We start from the raw sequence: 15,769 nt of genomic DNA on the forward strand, positions 1-15,769 counted from the left end.
ACAGTAAGGCACTGCAGCTGGGGAAGTGACTTCGTCAGTGAATTTCTATCCCGTCTGCTTCTGGAAGATGTCCTTGGGTAGAAAGGATTCAGAATCCAGAAGAGGCCCTTTGTATTGACTGCAAATCCACCCCCTCCAACATCCCCCACCCCACATAAATGTTGACCAAATATTCCAAGGATATTAATGGTTGGAAAGGCAGCCAATGTGTCTACCTGCCAGGGTGCCCTCCGCCCTAGACCGCCTGGGTCCACTTTTCCTGGCTCCTGGGCCCTCTGCCTGCCCACAGAGTGCTTCCTCACTGGCCATGTGACCTCAGGCAGTGTCCTTACCCAACCAGTGGGAAGAAAGGCACCCACCTTGCAGGGCTATGGTAGGGGTTAAACGATGTCGCCTGTGTAAAGCGTCACTGAGATGTTGGGCGCGTGGTAGGTGCTCACAAGCTTCTTCCTTTGCACCCTAGTTCACTGTTCAAGATTCACGCGTGTCTCGGTGGGACGCTGAAGAGTAGTGCCAAAGGTAGTTAATGCCGAGTGGCAGGTTTTAGAATTACGGTACAACAGTAGGGAGAAGAGAGGCTCTTTCAGACCCGGGGTTCAAGGATGGCCCTGGAAGGCAGGCGAAGGGAGCCCAGCAGCCCCATGGGGCCCAGCTCTAGCTCCCACATTGGCCAGCATAAAGCTCTTTCATGGGAGTCTGGGTGAAATCCTCAGAGAAGGAAGATGGGCTCCATTTCACGGGTGAAGAAACAGAGTTCAAAAAGGCTGTCTTTTTCAAAGGCACACAGTTGGGGGATAACCAGATACAGGGTTTTCTCAAACTCCCTTGGCGTGAAATGGCGGAGGGGGGGCTGATAATTCCAGCTCTGCCACAAAGTCCTTTGTTTAGTTAGGTGTTAGTCTCTTGCCCCTCTCCTTAAAAGAAAAAAAAAAAAATTTTAAAGAAAAGGTGAGGAGGGGACAGGAAGAAAAATTCTTTGAGGCACTACACTGGGTTCATTTCCAATCTCTGGGCTTTGGCGTTCTCATGTACAAAATAAGGCACTTCCTGCTTCAAGACATTGCCACCGGCTCTCCCCTCTGCCTGGGACAACTTTCCCGGCCCCCTCACACCCAGGCACCCTCCTTCCCGTCCTTAAGCTTCAATGACAATGTCACCCCCCAAGGGAAGGCTTCCCCGTTCTATTCTTACTCTCCTTTGTAGCACCCTACGTCCTTCCGTTGGGGCACTGACCCCTATTTGGACACCTAGGTGTGATTCTTTGATTGACACACATCTCTCCATGAGACGGAGATTAATTCGCTGGCAGAGAGGCGGCAGTCAATGGTATTTGTTGTATGTTGACTCAAAAAGCGAGTTCTTCTCAGGGCTCTGTTCTTCAGAAAGTGCCCTCCCATCCCCACCCCCTCCTCAGGCTCTCATCTGCAAAACATAGGGAGGTGGATGGGGCACCTCTTAGATTTCTGCCAGCTCACACATTCTATGATTTTATCACCTCAACAGACAAACGAACAAGGGACAAACCAAACCCAAACCTACAACCATTGTGATTCCAGCTCCCTGGACAAGTTCGTAGAACAGGTTCTTACACTCTCGGGCCTCAGTGTCCCTAGCTACAGAACGAAGCATTCAGGTACAGCCTTCTAGGCTCTTCCCATCACCGACAATGGTAATTCCAGTAAGAAGGCTCCCCCCTCCCCTTGCCTTTCACCAAGAGCTGTACCTCATTCCGGGCACACAAACAGGAAATGTGACATCCAGGAGCTGATGAGCGGCTTGTTTCTCTGAAGCCTGGGCGGGTGACTGGGGGAACGACGAGTTTCTGAACCTTCTACCGAAGCTGAGAGTCCGTGCCAAAGACATTTCTCCAACAGTGTGGGCGGAGGGCACTACTGGTGCCTACCTGGGCCCCCTACGTCACCCCCACCCTGGTGCATTCGCAGGGGCCGTGCAGCCCAGAATGAGCAGATTAACAGTCTTGAGGGCGTCCCTGTGACCGTTCCTCTGAAGGCAGTGAATCCCAGGACGGAGCAGAAGGTGGAGGGCAGGACACCTAGGCTCTGGCTCACGCCCCTCTCTGGGCCTGGGTTTCCCCATCTGTCGAGTAAGGGGACTGAATTCGGGACTGTGCCACGTCCCTGCCCGCTCTGTTTTTTCTTCCGGGAGGCGGTGTGGTGCCATGATGAAGGGCATCGCCCCCTGCCCGTATCTGAGAATCAAACCTCTCCTTCACCGGGTGGCCCCGGGAAATTTCTTAATCTTTCTGTGCCTCAGTTTCCTCATTTGTAAAACTGGGGTTTCTCGATGAGGAACAGGCAGGGCTCCTGTAGAGCTCCTAGACAGCATCTGACGTGAATAAGTGGCCAGTAAGTGTGAGCTGTTCTTTTTTATCATCACCCTGGCTTCTGGATCACTTCCCTTTCTCGCCCTGCCCATACACGGACCAGGCCGGCCGTGAGGACCACGGCGGCAGCCCCGTCCCTCAGAGGAAGCAGATCCCAGAACCCGGCCCGGCCTCAGTGTCCTCCCCAGCACGGGCAGGACACAAAATACCTGCTTCTGCCAGCCGCTGTGGGAACGAAAAGGAACCTTGACCTACGTCCTCCAGGGCAGTGGCTCTCAAAGCGTGGCCCACAGAAGGATGCAGTTTTTTCCTCTGTGAGGAGGCAGAGAAATTGAGAGTATGTTCAATTGGCTATATTTTAACAAAATATCATCCGTGGAGGATTAGTCACAAAGAAGGACGGTTCTTCCACATCAAGGCATCAGGCATGGTGCAGGAGACACAGGGTCATTGCTCTGTCTCCTGCGGCTGCCCCACTTGGCTCCAGTGGGCTCTGTGTCCAAGGTGGAGTTCTGGGCTCCTATCTTTCTAGAATGACTCACCCAGGCAGACTGCCCATCTTGACCCAAGGGCATTTCACCCGGTGGCAAATGCAATGGGTCTCGAAATATCTGTTGCCACTGAACAGGCAGCGACTGGCTCTCAGCAGAGCCCAGAGGGCTGGGCAGGGACCAGTCATGGCTGCTCAAGGAGAGTCACTGGCACTCAGTGATTTAAAAAGCTGCCCACAGAGGAAAAGAATAAAACCGACGGTCCTCAAAACCCAGGCACTAGCTCCTACCCTTGAAGATGCTCAGTTGCGAATCTCTCTTTGGCAGCCATGTTCGGAAGGGATGTCTTTCTCAGGGATCGAGCCTTTTTATAGCTGAAGGGAACCTTAGGGGCCTCTGCTCAAATCCTTTTCTTTCACAGATGAAGGAAAAGGTTCAAGAAAAGATGACTTTTATAGCAGAGGCAGGATTTGAACCCTTGAAGGCTCCTTGACGTACTTCCATTTGTTCAACGGACCCATGGTTACTGAAGGCCTGCTACATCGATGCACTCAGGACTCGACAGCGAACCAAAGAGGTAAGTACTCTATTCTCACAGAGCTCACCTTCCAGTTGGTAAGCAAATAAAATTAATAGTTGTAATTAACAAATAATTAAGGATATATAATTTCAGTGGAAGTATAACATATATTACATAGAATATATTAATACATTACTCATTAAATATTGTTTGGTAATATTATCAAAATTAATTAATATATTAATATAATATAAACTCGGGGGTGGAAAGGGTTATAAAGCAAATAAAAGATGTCGACATGTTGGAGACTGACTCGGGGGTGAGGGAGCTGCTGTCTGGGGATCCTCCTTGCGCCAGCCTCTCTCTGGGGTCCCCAGGGACCTCCCAAGCCAGTAGTGTGCTGTAGCTGGCTCACGTTGGCTTGCAAGGGCCAACCGTTCAATTTTTAGGAATTTGGCAAGTGAGCCGTTAAATACAGCCGTCATTAAAAATTCAATTATATAAGCTTATAATTAAATGAGTCCTATTAAGAACGAAAGTATCCATCAAAACCCATCGCTTCCTAATTGTTTTATTACATGGTATACTCCTGAGGTTATGTGCACCAATTGTGTTGAGACATAGCGGAAAATGCTATAGAAAAGTAGGCTCCCTCAAGTGGCGGCTTGAACGTGGTCATGGTGTAAATATTTACACTGTGGAGACTGGCAAACACCACATAGCAGGGCTTTCAATTCTCCGGGAGCTAGTCACACTGTCTGGATCTAATCCGGGCCTTCTGTGTTCGTGGGAGTCTGTGTTCTTCCGGCCAGAGGGTGTGCGGTGTAGCCCCAACTCCCCTGGGGTTGTGGGGGCGGGGGGTGCGGGGAGCTTCCAGTCACATGGCCTGAACTTTCTCTTCCCTTTTTAAGGTTTCCACGGTGAGGAAGCAAGACTGGGATCTGTAAACGGATCTGTCTGCTTCTGCAAAACCGCGGCTCTGGTCAACAATATTCATCAAGGGTCCCTAAGATGGTGATTCATTCGTTCATTTGTTTATTTGGTTTTGATACAATTAAGTCCCGTGGTAAGTGTCCCGAGGAGGTAAAAATTTTTATTTATTGATTGATTGTTTTTAAGTGTTTATTTATTTTGAGAGAAAGAGCACGAGTGGGAGCAAGGAAGGGGCAGAGAGAGAGAGAGAGTGAATCCCCAGCAGGCCCCGCTCTGTCAGCGGAGAACCCAAGACGGGGCTCGATCTCACAAGCCGTAAGGCCCCGACCTGAGCCAAAATCAAGGGTTGGATGCTTACCCGACTGAGCCACCCAGCTGCCCCAGAAGGTAAAAATTTAAAGGAACTCCTGCAGAGAATCTGTAGAAGTGCGTGTCTTACTTCTGGATTTTCATGTTAGGTTTCCTTCCTTTAAATACATAACTGTTCTGATAACAGCTGAGTGAAGATACTAGACTTCCACTGATAATAATGATAAGGGTAGCTGCCATTTAATAGCATCATGTCACGAGACACATTTGTCTCTGAAATCCACACCAACCCATTTTACACCTGGGAACGTTGAGGTCCGGAGGTTCAATAACTTGACCAAGGCCGGGCTGCCCTTCTGAGAGTTCCCCAGAAGCCTTCTCCTGCCCGCAGTTACAGCTGTGTGACTCTCCTTAGACCTGCAGGATTCTATGGCCCTAAGGGGGCCCCAACTCTCGTGGCTTTGGCGAATTCTGCAGCTTCTCAGCTTAGTACCAGGAATCCCCTCCTGCCACCAGAGCAGAACAGGTCAGACACTTTCCCATGTGTCCATATGCACCTGGAATGCAGGTGAGTCACCTAGGCCTGACCAGTTAGTGGTGTTACATCCTAAAGAAATGGCACGAAGGTTCGGACGCCCATGAAATGTTACAGCGGCCTCAGGGGCAGCGAGAGTTAGAATTAGCTGCTATGCGGGGCGCCTGGGTGGCTCAGTCGGTCGGGCGTCCGACTTCGGCTCAGGTCATGATCTCACGGTCTGTGAGTTCGAGCCCCGTGTCGGGCTCTGTGCTGACAGCTCAGAGCCTGGAGCCTGCTTCGGATTCTGTGTCTCCCTCTCTCTCTGCCCCTCCCTCGCTCGTGCTCCGTCTCTCTGTCTCACAGAAATGAATAAACATTTTAAAAAATTAGAATTAATTGCCATACAAGACTCTGTGTTATCTACGGCCCAACTTCTACTGATTCTTGCCAGCTTGGTTTTCTAGCCTTCCCAGGGATACTGTGAGCAATAAAAGAAATCCTTCCAATGCGTGCCTTTTCTGCCGCAGCGAGCTAGAATCTCCATCTGTTGCTTGCAACCTTGATCTCTGACCAGTACACGGTCCATGTGCTACTCAATACATCAGCCCCAAACATTTACTGAGCACTTGCACGCCAAGGAACGAGTTCCCAAGCTCTCAATTAAATTTGCACATAAGAACATTAATTTTCCCTTCCTTTGCACAGCTCTGGCAAACATCTGAAAACAGAATTTGCTATGCAAAATATCACCGTGTAGACCACGAAAGAGTTAGTCAACCGAGCAAACGAAGACCAGTCCTTGCGTTCAGGGAGCCATGCCCCCCTTCCAGGAACCCCTGCCCCTGATTCTGAGCAGTTTCTTTGCCTTCCCCACAGATGCCAGGCAAGTCGTTCTCAGGGACAGCCTGCCGGCCACTTGAGGACTCGTGGTTCCCTGAGAAGGGAGGGGGGGCAGCAGTGCTTTTGCACACAGATGCTACCAACCCCAACAGCGTCATCCCTCTGGGCACCTGGCCCGTTGTCCCGGGCTTGCTTCCTCCTCTGTGCTCCCCTGGCCACCAAGGCTGTCTGGGCTCTGGAACAGCCAGAGGGATATCAGGATGATTGGTTCTCACAGCTTCTTCCCTCTGCCTGAAACCCTCTTCCCTCTTTACCCCCTAACTCCCACAGGGCTCAGCGTACAGGGCGCTTCCTCAAGGAAGTCCTATCTGACTACCTCCCCCGACAGGTTCAGGCCCCTGTGATACCCACCCTGCTCTCCTTCATGGCTCTCGCTGTGCAGTCGTTTTTTTTTTTTTTTTTTTTTTTTTAACGACTATCTCTCAAGCGAATCCCAGCATCCCTGTGGGCGGGGACTGTGTCTCTGTTCACTGCCACCTTCTAGCATAGCACACGGCAGCTGCCCAACGTATTCTGGGTGTGTCAGTAAATGAGTGAGTGAATTTCTGGTGGCTCAGTGAATGCTGAATGAATAGCTAATTTCAAAGCATGAGTCTCTGGAACAGGTGCATCTCCCAGAACCACGGTCCCCGGTGTCCCATCTGGCAAATGGGAGCCACAACCTTGGGCTCCCTCCGGGCACAAGAGCTCCTCCGCCCCTTTGGCTTTTAGTTCGAGTGTTCATTTCCTGGGGGGTTGCACTTGCTGTTTGAACAGCAGGAGTTGCTCAGAGAGAAGTTTGCTAGATCACGGCCTCGGGGCCATTTTGCTGACAGGGAAACTGAGGCCCCAGCGGCTCCGACCGCTGGGAGCACCAGTACAGGATGGGGCTGGGCCACCTCACTTTCAGCCCAGACTCTTTTCAGTGTCCTGCCCGTCAGTGGACATTTAAAGCAAGGGTCCTGAAGACAAGAGCAGGGATGGAATTAAGAATTTTCCTTAAGAACTAATCACAAGACCTGGCCTCCCTCGCCTAGCCTCTTCCAGAAGCTGCCTTTCACTCTCTGGTTGATTTCTGTCTGAGCAGCAACGGCAGGAGCCCTGTCCTGGGCGAGACATGGATCTGGGGCCCAGCATCCCTGAGTCTTCGGAACCACCTTTGCTCTCCCTGCCTGCCCCCCGCCAGGGTCTCCAGGCCATACTATATTTGGAGTCCGGACCTGGCTTCCGTGCCCTCGTTCTGCCATTCATTCTTGAGAGACTTTGGCCAAAACATTAGAAGTCCATCCTTCGGTTTCCCCCCACATAACGCAGGGGAATTATTTCTAATTTTCTGACCCTCACAGTGCTTTTGTGATGCTCAAACAAGACAGAAACACGACCTCACTCTTCAAACTGCCGACTAGCGTAGAGAACCCCAATAATAATAATTCCATAATTATTTTTCTGTTTCCCCGGGGTTTTGCTGTCAACCCATAGCCAGCTGACCTCCTTCCAGGGCTCATTCTCCCCACCCAGCCTCTCAGTGTCATTCAACCCTCTTGCCAACATCCTCCCGGGAACCCCGCTCTGCCCCCGGCTTCCCAGACATGCTCTGCCCGGGGCCCTCCTCCTCCCTCTCAGATCACTCACTCCCCTGAGTTGGGACCTGCCTCAAGGGGCAGCACCGCGCTCTCTCCTGCCATTGCCATCTGCCAAGCACGCGTGGCTTCAGAGAGGAGCCACAGGAAGCACATGCCCACCACCCGGCTCCCTCGGGGAATGCCTGCGCGGGATTTCCCCGGCGCCCAGAAACGTGAGCGCACGGCATGGGTTCTCCACCCTGCCACCAGCCATCACCACCTCTCCCTCACGGAAACTCTATGTGGCAATAAAAATGAGCACAGTGGCTGCTGGAGGCCGCGTCCTGGCAGCTCCGCCCCGGCCGGGTCTGATTGCATGCAGCCGACCTCTGCGGCCTCCACGCTGGGTTTGGACAAGCCGAGCGGAGAGCAGCTCTCCGGCCGGAGATTTAAACGACATTTTTTTACTTCCTCTTTTTCGAACGGAAAGGCCTTTTCGAAGTTATTCTGGGTTGAGTATACTAAATGATGACCCCTTTGCTTTTCGTACTCGGACCGGACTCTCTCTCAGTGTGACTTCCCAAACTAACCCACCTGGCCTCCCTCTCCGAGGGGCGAGATGAGCCGACCGTTCAGCCCAGGCAGAGAGGTGAGGGGTCTTGCTTCGGGCCTGACAGCTACTAAGGGTGCACACTCAGCAGGGGGCCTCCGGAGGCCACACTTAACCACCGGAGCAGGTCAGTAAAGAGGGCGGTGGTCGTGTGCAGCGTGCCCTCTGGCTCCTGCGGCTCACAGGGAAAGGAAGAAAGGAGCACATGTGACGGAATGTTAAGTTCAGGATGCCCAGAGTGGTGGGGGAGGGGGGGGGCGGGGGCGGGCCAAATTCACCGGAGGCAGGATGGAGAAACTGGTTTTTCACAGAGAGGATGATGATTGAGCCGGGTCTTGAAGGATGAGTAGGAGTCTGCAGGTGGATTTGGGGAGGAAGGGAGGAGGGGGTTCCAGGCAGAGGGGGCAGCATGGGAAAAAGCCCAGGGGCATAAAGCCAGGAGAGGGTGTCAGGAACTGTAGGAGATCCCTGAAGCTGGAGCAGAAAGCCGAAGGGATAGGGTGATGGGAAGAAAGCTGTTCGGAGAGCGGCTCGTGCGGGATCTTGGATGTCACGTAAAGGAACATGTGCCCTACTCTGAGGGCAGAGTGGAGCCTGGGAGCGATCCCAAACCCAGTCAGTGTGGTGTCTGGGAAGGCTTAGGCTGCGGGGACAAAATGTACTGGAGGTCACAGCAGCCCAGCGTCTCCGGGCTGGAGAGGGGTGCAGGTGCACCTCAACTAAGCAGGAGCAGAGGGACGGAAGTAAAAGGACAACAAAGAGGTAGGACTGCCTAGATCATAGATTTGGGGGTGGAGCGGGGGGGGGGGGAGACTCCCAGACAGAGGGATCGTGTGTGCAGAAATACAGCGATTTGAAAGCACACCGCCATGCTTGAAGAGAGAGCAACTGTACCAAGGAGTAGGCCGGCCGTGCGGTGGGGGGGGGGGGGATTAGTTCAGAGAGAGAAGAATAAATGGAGACGCGTATCGGGGAGTTCTTAACAAATATATGTGGTCATTTGGATTACTGTTCCCAAGCATCATTCTCTGCCAGACAGCAAAGGCAGGGGGCTGTCAAGGGCTGCCTTGACGTTGGTTGCTGAAGGGTGGGGTGGCTCTGGCAATTTCTTAAAATAAGACACCGGTGCAGTGAGCTCCATCAATTGACTCTCCCTTACGAGAATGATTTCTCTGTAGCATGTGATACTGTTCGATAGCATTTTACCCACATTAGGACTTCTTTTAAAATTGAAGCCAGTCCTCTCAAGCCCTGCCGCTGCTCCATCAACCAAGCTGATGTGATATTCTAAATCCTTTGTTGTCATTTCAACCATCTTCACGGCCTCTTCACCAGTAGATGCTATCTCGAGGAACCGCTTTCTTTGCTCATCCATAAGAAGCAGCTTCTCATCTGCCAAGGTTCTCTCATGAGATTGCAGCAATGCAAATACAGTAATAGTGAAAGCGTTTGTTGAAATCATGAAGAAATTGCAAGAATGACCAAAAGGTGCCGTGAGCAAATGCTGTTGCCATAAATGGCGCACCAAGACTTTCTGGACCCAGGGTTGCCACAAACCTTCAATTTGTAAAAAAAAAAAAAAAAAAAAAAAAAAAAAAAAAAAAAAAAAAAAAAAAAAAAAAAAAAAAAAAAAAAAAAAAAAAAAAAAAAAATTGCAATATCTGCAAAGCACAATAAAACAAATGTGCCTGTATATACATCTGTCCCATTGCCTCTGGGCATGGACATATTGCTGGCTTTGACCAGCAGCATGTGGGTAGAAGTGACAGTGTGCCAGTTTAGAGTAAAGGCTTTAAGAGGCATTACATCATTTCCTTCTTCCTCCAACTCTAACCATGAACATGACATATACCAGATAGAAGCAGCTCCTTCAGCCTATGTCCTGCAATGAGAAGACACATGGGCAGATCTTCTGGCTGGCTGGCACCTGCAGCACAGCCACAAAACCTTGTATCACAATGGCTCTCCAGCCGTCATGTAAGGTGAACAATAAACTTTTGTGGTCAGAAGTTAAGATTGGGGGTTGTTTGTTATGCAGCATAGCTGCAGCAAAAGCTAGCTGATACACCCTCCATGAGACATACTATAGCATGTCTCATATAGTGATACTCTGTGATAGTATCATGTGATGCACACTATATGAGACACAAAGGGAGCAGATGGTGAAGAACTTTCCACGTCATGATTAAGAGTTGTGCACATGGAAGGTCAACAGAGAATTCTGTAGTTGATACACATTGGAACCTTCATTCACTCACACCCAGTCACAGAGGTGGAGACATCCATCCTTCTGCTCCTCTGGAATTTTGCCCTATTGGCCATCTCTTACCTCTCTTAGACTGAGTCCTTCCCCTGGCCTGTATCTCCCTTGTCTTTTCCGTCCTAAAATCTTTCCCTTCACCTTCACCTTCCTACAACTGTAGCTCAATCTCCCTCTGGCCTTTTCACACAAATTTCTTGAAAGTATTGCCTGTACTCACCATCTCCACTTCTTTCTCTCTCATATCTCAGCAATCTAACTTGTCTGTCCTCCATCCCACCAAAATTACTCCCAGCAGATTTCAGTAATCTCCTAACTGCCCAGTGCATCTTCCTGCCCTTATCTTCCCAGGCTGCTCCACACCATTTAGCGTGGAACCAAATACATTATCTCTGCCCTTGACCCAAATGTTCCTCGTTATGTATTCTCTCAGCTAGTGGTGCCATCATTCATCCAGTGACCCATGACAGAAAGCCAATACGAGATAATGAGTTGTGTCCGGCCTTGCCAAGTTTGTAGCATCTTTGAGACATCCAAGAAGAGATGCCCAGTGGGCAGTGAAACATGTGAATCGGGGACCCAAAACAGAGATGTGAACTGGAGATAAAGATGACTGCTCTGGAGGTAGCATTTAAAGTCATTGGCATGGGTTGGGGTGCCTGGGTGGCGCAGTCGGTTAAGCGTCCGACTTCAGCCAGGTCACGATCTCGTGGGGTCTGTGAGTTCGAGCCCCGCGTCGGGCTCTGGGCTGATGGCTCAGAGCCTGGAGCTTGTTTCCGATTCTGTGTCTCCCTCTCTCTCTGCCCCTCCCCCGTTCATGCTCTGTCTCTCTCTGTCCCAAAAATAAATAAACGTTGAAAAAAAAAATTTTTTTAAATAAAGTCATTGGCATGGGGGCACCTGGGTGGCTCAGTCAGTTAAGTGTCTGGCTCTTGCTTTCCAGGTCAGATCATGATCTCACAGTTCATGAGTTCGAGCCCCCATTGCACTCTGTGCTGACAGCACGGAGCCTGCTTGGGATTCTTTCTCTCTCCCTCTCTCTCTGCCCCTCCCCCCCTTCTCAAAATAAATAAATAGACTTTAAAAACAATTTTTTAAAAAAGCCATAAGCGTGGACAAACTTGCTTAGTTTATAGAGTAAAAGTACCAGGTCTTAAATTGCAGGTGATACACAGAGAGCTCTCCTAAGCCCAGAATTTCCTATTCCTAATGTCACAATTCCAACCATTCCATTAGGTTCCTTCCCTCCGGAGGCGTGGCTTCTAGTGGCCTCCACACCACCATCTTATTTTATGTTCTGCCCCCTGTTCGTGCTGTCTTCTCCAACAGCCCTTAAAATTCCATCATAAAAATAGAAGATATAAGATACCATCACCCTGCCACTAAAATGGCTAAAATCAAAACGACGAAAATAAAATCAACACCGAATATCATCAAGCAGGTGGAATAATTGCAAGAGCCTGACGTGGCTGTGGAAAGGTAAAATGGTATGCCCTATGACCCACGGATTTCAGTCCTACATGAAAACCAACGTCCACAAAAGAATTCTACAAGAAATAAGAGCTCAAACTGGAAATCACCCAACGCGTTCCTCAATAAGGGAATAAATAAGCAAACCGTGGTATACGCATCCAACAGAATAAACTACCACTCAAGCAATAAAAAGGAACAGACTACTCATATATGCAGCAACACAGGTGAATTTGGAAACCACGACGTCAAGTGAAATAAACCAGAGATAGACAGTATGATTCTATTTACACGAAGTACAAGAGCAGGCAAAATTAATCAATGGTAATAAAATCAGGAAATGGTTGTCCGGGAGGGACAGAAGGAAAATTAGTTGGAAATGGAAACTTTCCTGGATGTTGCAAATATTTGCCTGTCACTTTGGGTGGTGGTTGCATAGGTGTGAACAGCTGTCAAAACATGTTTGAACTGAAGACTGAAGATTTGTGGATACTATTGTATCTAGATGATACTTTAATTAAAAATTAGAAAAATAATTTGTAAGGATCTACCAAAAAACACTAAAGTAAAAAGAACGTACGGGGCAGAAAACACACTCATTTCAAATACAATTATATTTATAGTGTGAATGTCCCTATATGAATGCCCAGTCTCCAGCTTAATGCTGTCCCCTTTCGGCTATTCTCGCTCACTCTTGCTCCCATCTTAATGATGTCTGTCCATTAGCTGTTTTCTAACCATTAGGAGAGATGATGTAATATAAAGAGCACAAGCCTTAGAGTCAGACAGGGCTGCATTCAAATCCCAGCCTTGAGTTAGAAGCTGAGCACCCGTGGGTGAGTTACTTGGCCTCTCTGAACTTCATTTCCTTTACTATAAAATGAGGTAACAAGATCCCCCACCCTGTTGGGTTGGACTAAGATAAGGGCAGTGTGCTGACTAGCTCCTGGGGAACCTAATGCTTTTTGATCTTAGCCTATGAACAAACTGTTAGTTCTACTCGCATCTAAAGGTCCCACAAAAGTCCGAAAACATCTCAGAGGATGTGATTGATTCATGGCTTCTTCTCCCAGAAGGGTAAGAAGGTGAACCAGAGGCCTTGGAGTTAGGATCCAGGTGAGCTGGTGCTAACAGCTGGAGAAATGGCTGCTCGGAGCCACCATGGCCAAGGGAAAGGTCCTCGTGGCCCATGACTCAGGAGACAGGCTTCCTGGCAAGGCTTGGCCACCAGAGAATCTTACACAAACCACTTTGCATACCTCTTGACTCAGTTTCTCCAAAGCAGACTGGATCTGAGGAATCTGATAACAAAAACAGCCCCTGGGGTTTCCCAATATACATAGGAGAGATAAAGGCAGAAGGGAGCTTGTACGGTCTGAAAGAAGGAAGGAGGGGTCAGAGCCCTGCCCTGTAGGCCCCCCTCCCCCACTACGGTGGCTCCAGAGCCAGGATCTCAAGACTCCCAGGAGCACAGTCTGCAACCTCCTGAACCAAGGTAAACCCCAGGGGCATTCCCGGCTCTGCTTTATTAAGTCATTGAATACCTGCCACTTCTAACAACAATTGAGATCTGCACCTGCCCCCCCTCCCCTGCCATCTGGTAGGAGAGACACGCCACACCCAGCAATAACTCAGAACCAGGGAGAAAGTGCTTGCTTAGTGCAGCCAAAGAGGCACAGAAGTGCAACAGAATAACCATGTCCCCACCGCAGGACACACACGCTGGCATTTTCTTACTCAGAGCAGCACCCCCATTTCATAGTTGCAGAAACAGGCTTCCCCGGGATAGCGTCTCCCAGCTAAGAAGCAGTGAGGCCTGGGGTCCCCGGCATCTCCTGCCTCCTGAGACATACCTATTTCCAGGTAAATGAAGAAGGCAACGAGGCCTGCGCCAGATCCAGAAGGAGTGCAAACGGCGAGCAAAGCCACAGAAGCAGCCGCCTGGTCCCGGTTCCTTCCGGGGGCGGGATGGGAGAGGTGCAGGGGCGGCGGGGGAGGGGATGGGGGGGTGGGGAGGAGGAGAGGCGCTGACACCCTCCTCGCCTTCCTCCTCCTCCCCGGCCCGGCCAGCGGGAAGATTGGGAAATCTCAAGTCGCTCTGCTTTCTCTCCTCCAGCGCTAACAATTTTTTCCACTTTACTGTTTTTTGGATGCCTTTCAAGAGTTTGTGCAATCATTCTGTTTAGCTGTTTTTCTGCCATTTTCAACGGCGGGGTGGTGTCCCTTTCGAGCAGGAACGGGGCTGTTTGTAAAGTTGAAGGGACCCTGTCTCCTCCCTTCACCCCAGTGCAGCAGGCCCTTTTGCTGCCAAAGTTACAAATGTTTGAAACTTTCGCTGTGCCGAGTTTGGCTGGGTCCGCGCTCTCGGACCACTCCTCCTCCGTGCCCCAGCTTTCAGGGGCTCCGGCGCCCCCTCTCGTCACCCTCTCAGGCTCCCCCTTCTCAGGGGCATCCTCTTCCCAAGTAGTCCAGGGCGAGAGCCCTCCCTCCGTCCTGCCCCACGGACAGACCCCTCACTCCTTTCGAGATTCCCCCAGGGACGGGGGTCCCACCGCGTACCCCCCGGGGCTCCTCTCTCCCGCCCGCACCCCGTCGGCCCCGTGGGGAGACCTCGGCCCGCCGCCCCTCCGGCGAGTCTGCAGGCTGGGCAGAGGCAGCGACAGGGACAGGATGGGGACAGGGACCGGGGCAGAGGGAGAGAGAGAGAGCGACAAGAACAAAAGCGGGGACACAGGCAGGGCAGAAACAGGGCAGGGCCGGAGCGGTGGCCCCGCTCCTCTTCCCCGCCGCCCCCCAAGCCACGCCCGCAGCCCCCGGGCCGGGCCCAGCTCCCACCTCCCGGGGCTCGGGCGGCGCCCCGCGGGACCCACCTGATCCGCAGAGCCTGGGCGCACTCGGGGCCGGACCGCGCCTCGGCCCCCGGCCCGGCGGCGCCCTCGGCGGCCCGCACGGTGGCCGCGCCGCCTCTGCCGGAGCCCCGCGGGGCGCGCCGGGGCGGGGTGTGCAGCCTGCGCTCCGGGCCGGGCCGGCCGCGGGGCGCTGCTCCCGGGCGGCGGGCGGCGGGCAGGGGCGCGCGGGAGCCGGCGAGCGCTCGACAGACAGCGGCGGCGCTCCCCGCTCTGCGCCGCCCGCGGCTGTGTGTGCAGAGCCGGGCCCGCCCCGGACACTGGCGGCCGGGAGGCCGGCCGCGCGAGTGCGTGAGTGCGGGTGCGTGTGTCTGCCGGCGGGGAGGCGGAGGGGGTGTCTGTTTCATTTTCACTCAGGCAGAAAAAAGCCTGCAACCAGCAAAAAAAGAAAAGAAAATCCCTGGTGAGGGCGGCTGGGCCTCTTTGCCTTCTCGGGCTGCACGTGGTGGGGGTGGGGGTGGGGTGGGGTGGGGTGGGGTGGGGGGACCCGGAGCTTTGGAGGGTGGGGTGGGGTCTGTCACCCGGTGGTGCAGGGAGGGGCCTCGGGGCCCTGGCGCGCCGCCAGACACTGGGGAGGCGGAGAGCCTGGGAGGTCTGATCCACCATTTGTTTCCTGGGGAAGGAAGAGTGCAGATGGAGACAGCGACAGGCGGGCGGGCCGGAGCCTGAGCCGCCCTGCCGGGGTCCCCCCAAGTCCAAAGCTCCGGAAGTGGGGGCTGGTCACCGGGCACCCAGCGCGGGTCCTGCCCGCGCATGTTCGCAGACTTGAGCCCGAGTTTCCCTACACACCCCCTGGGCTTCTCCACTGGAATTATTTAAAAGAGAACCCCCCAAAATGTACTTGAGAGTTCTGCGCCCAGCATGACGGCGATTCACTTCTGGTGAGTTGATGTAGGCACATCCGGCGGCCCTTGCCCTGCGCTGATAACGGACAACAGGCATCTTACTCCCACACTCGGGCTCACGGC

At 52.3% G+C, this 15,769-nt stretch overlaps 1 protein-coding gene across 4 annotated transcripts in view; it reads right to left on the bottom strand.

Annotated features, from left to right (window-relative positions):
• The window catches only part of GGTA1 (glycoprotein alpha-galactosyltransferase 1 (inactive)), a 57,113-nt gene extending 42,270 nt beyond the window's left edge, over positions 1–14,843 (bottom strand). For 2 of the 4 annotated variants that reach the window (XM_047068933.1, XM_047068925.1), the window contains exon 1: positions 13,749–13,833. The gene's annotated coding sequence lies outside the window, so the exon portion shown is untranslated. Of the gene's footprint in view, positions 1–13,748; positions 13,834–14,765 lie in introns of those variants that run through there. The other 2 variants (XM_047068950.1, XM_047068942.1) reach the window with 2 other exon arrangements.
• Positions 14,844–15,769: the final 926 nt, after the last annotated feature.

Source organism: Lynx rufus, unplaced genomic scaffold, assembly GCF_022079265.1.
Source record: "Lynx rufus isolate CCGP_SWC_20201006 ecotype Redwood Valley unplaced genomic scaffold, mLynRuf1.p SCAF_10, whole genome shotgun sequence".
Classification (NCBI taxonomy): domain Eukaryota; kingdom Metazoa; phylum Chordata; class Mammalia; order Carnivora; family Felidae; genus Lynx; species Lynx rufus.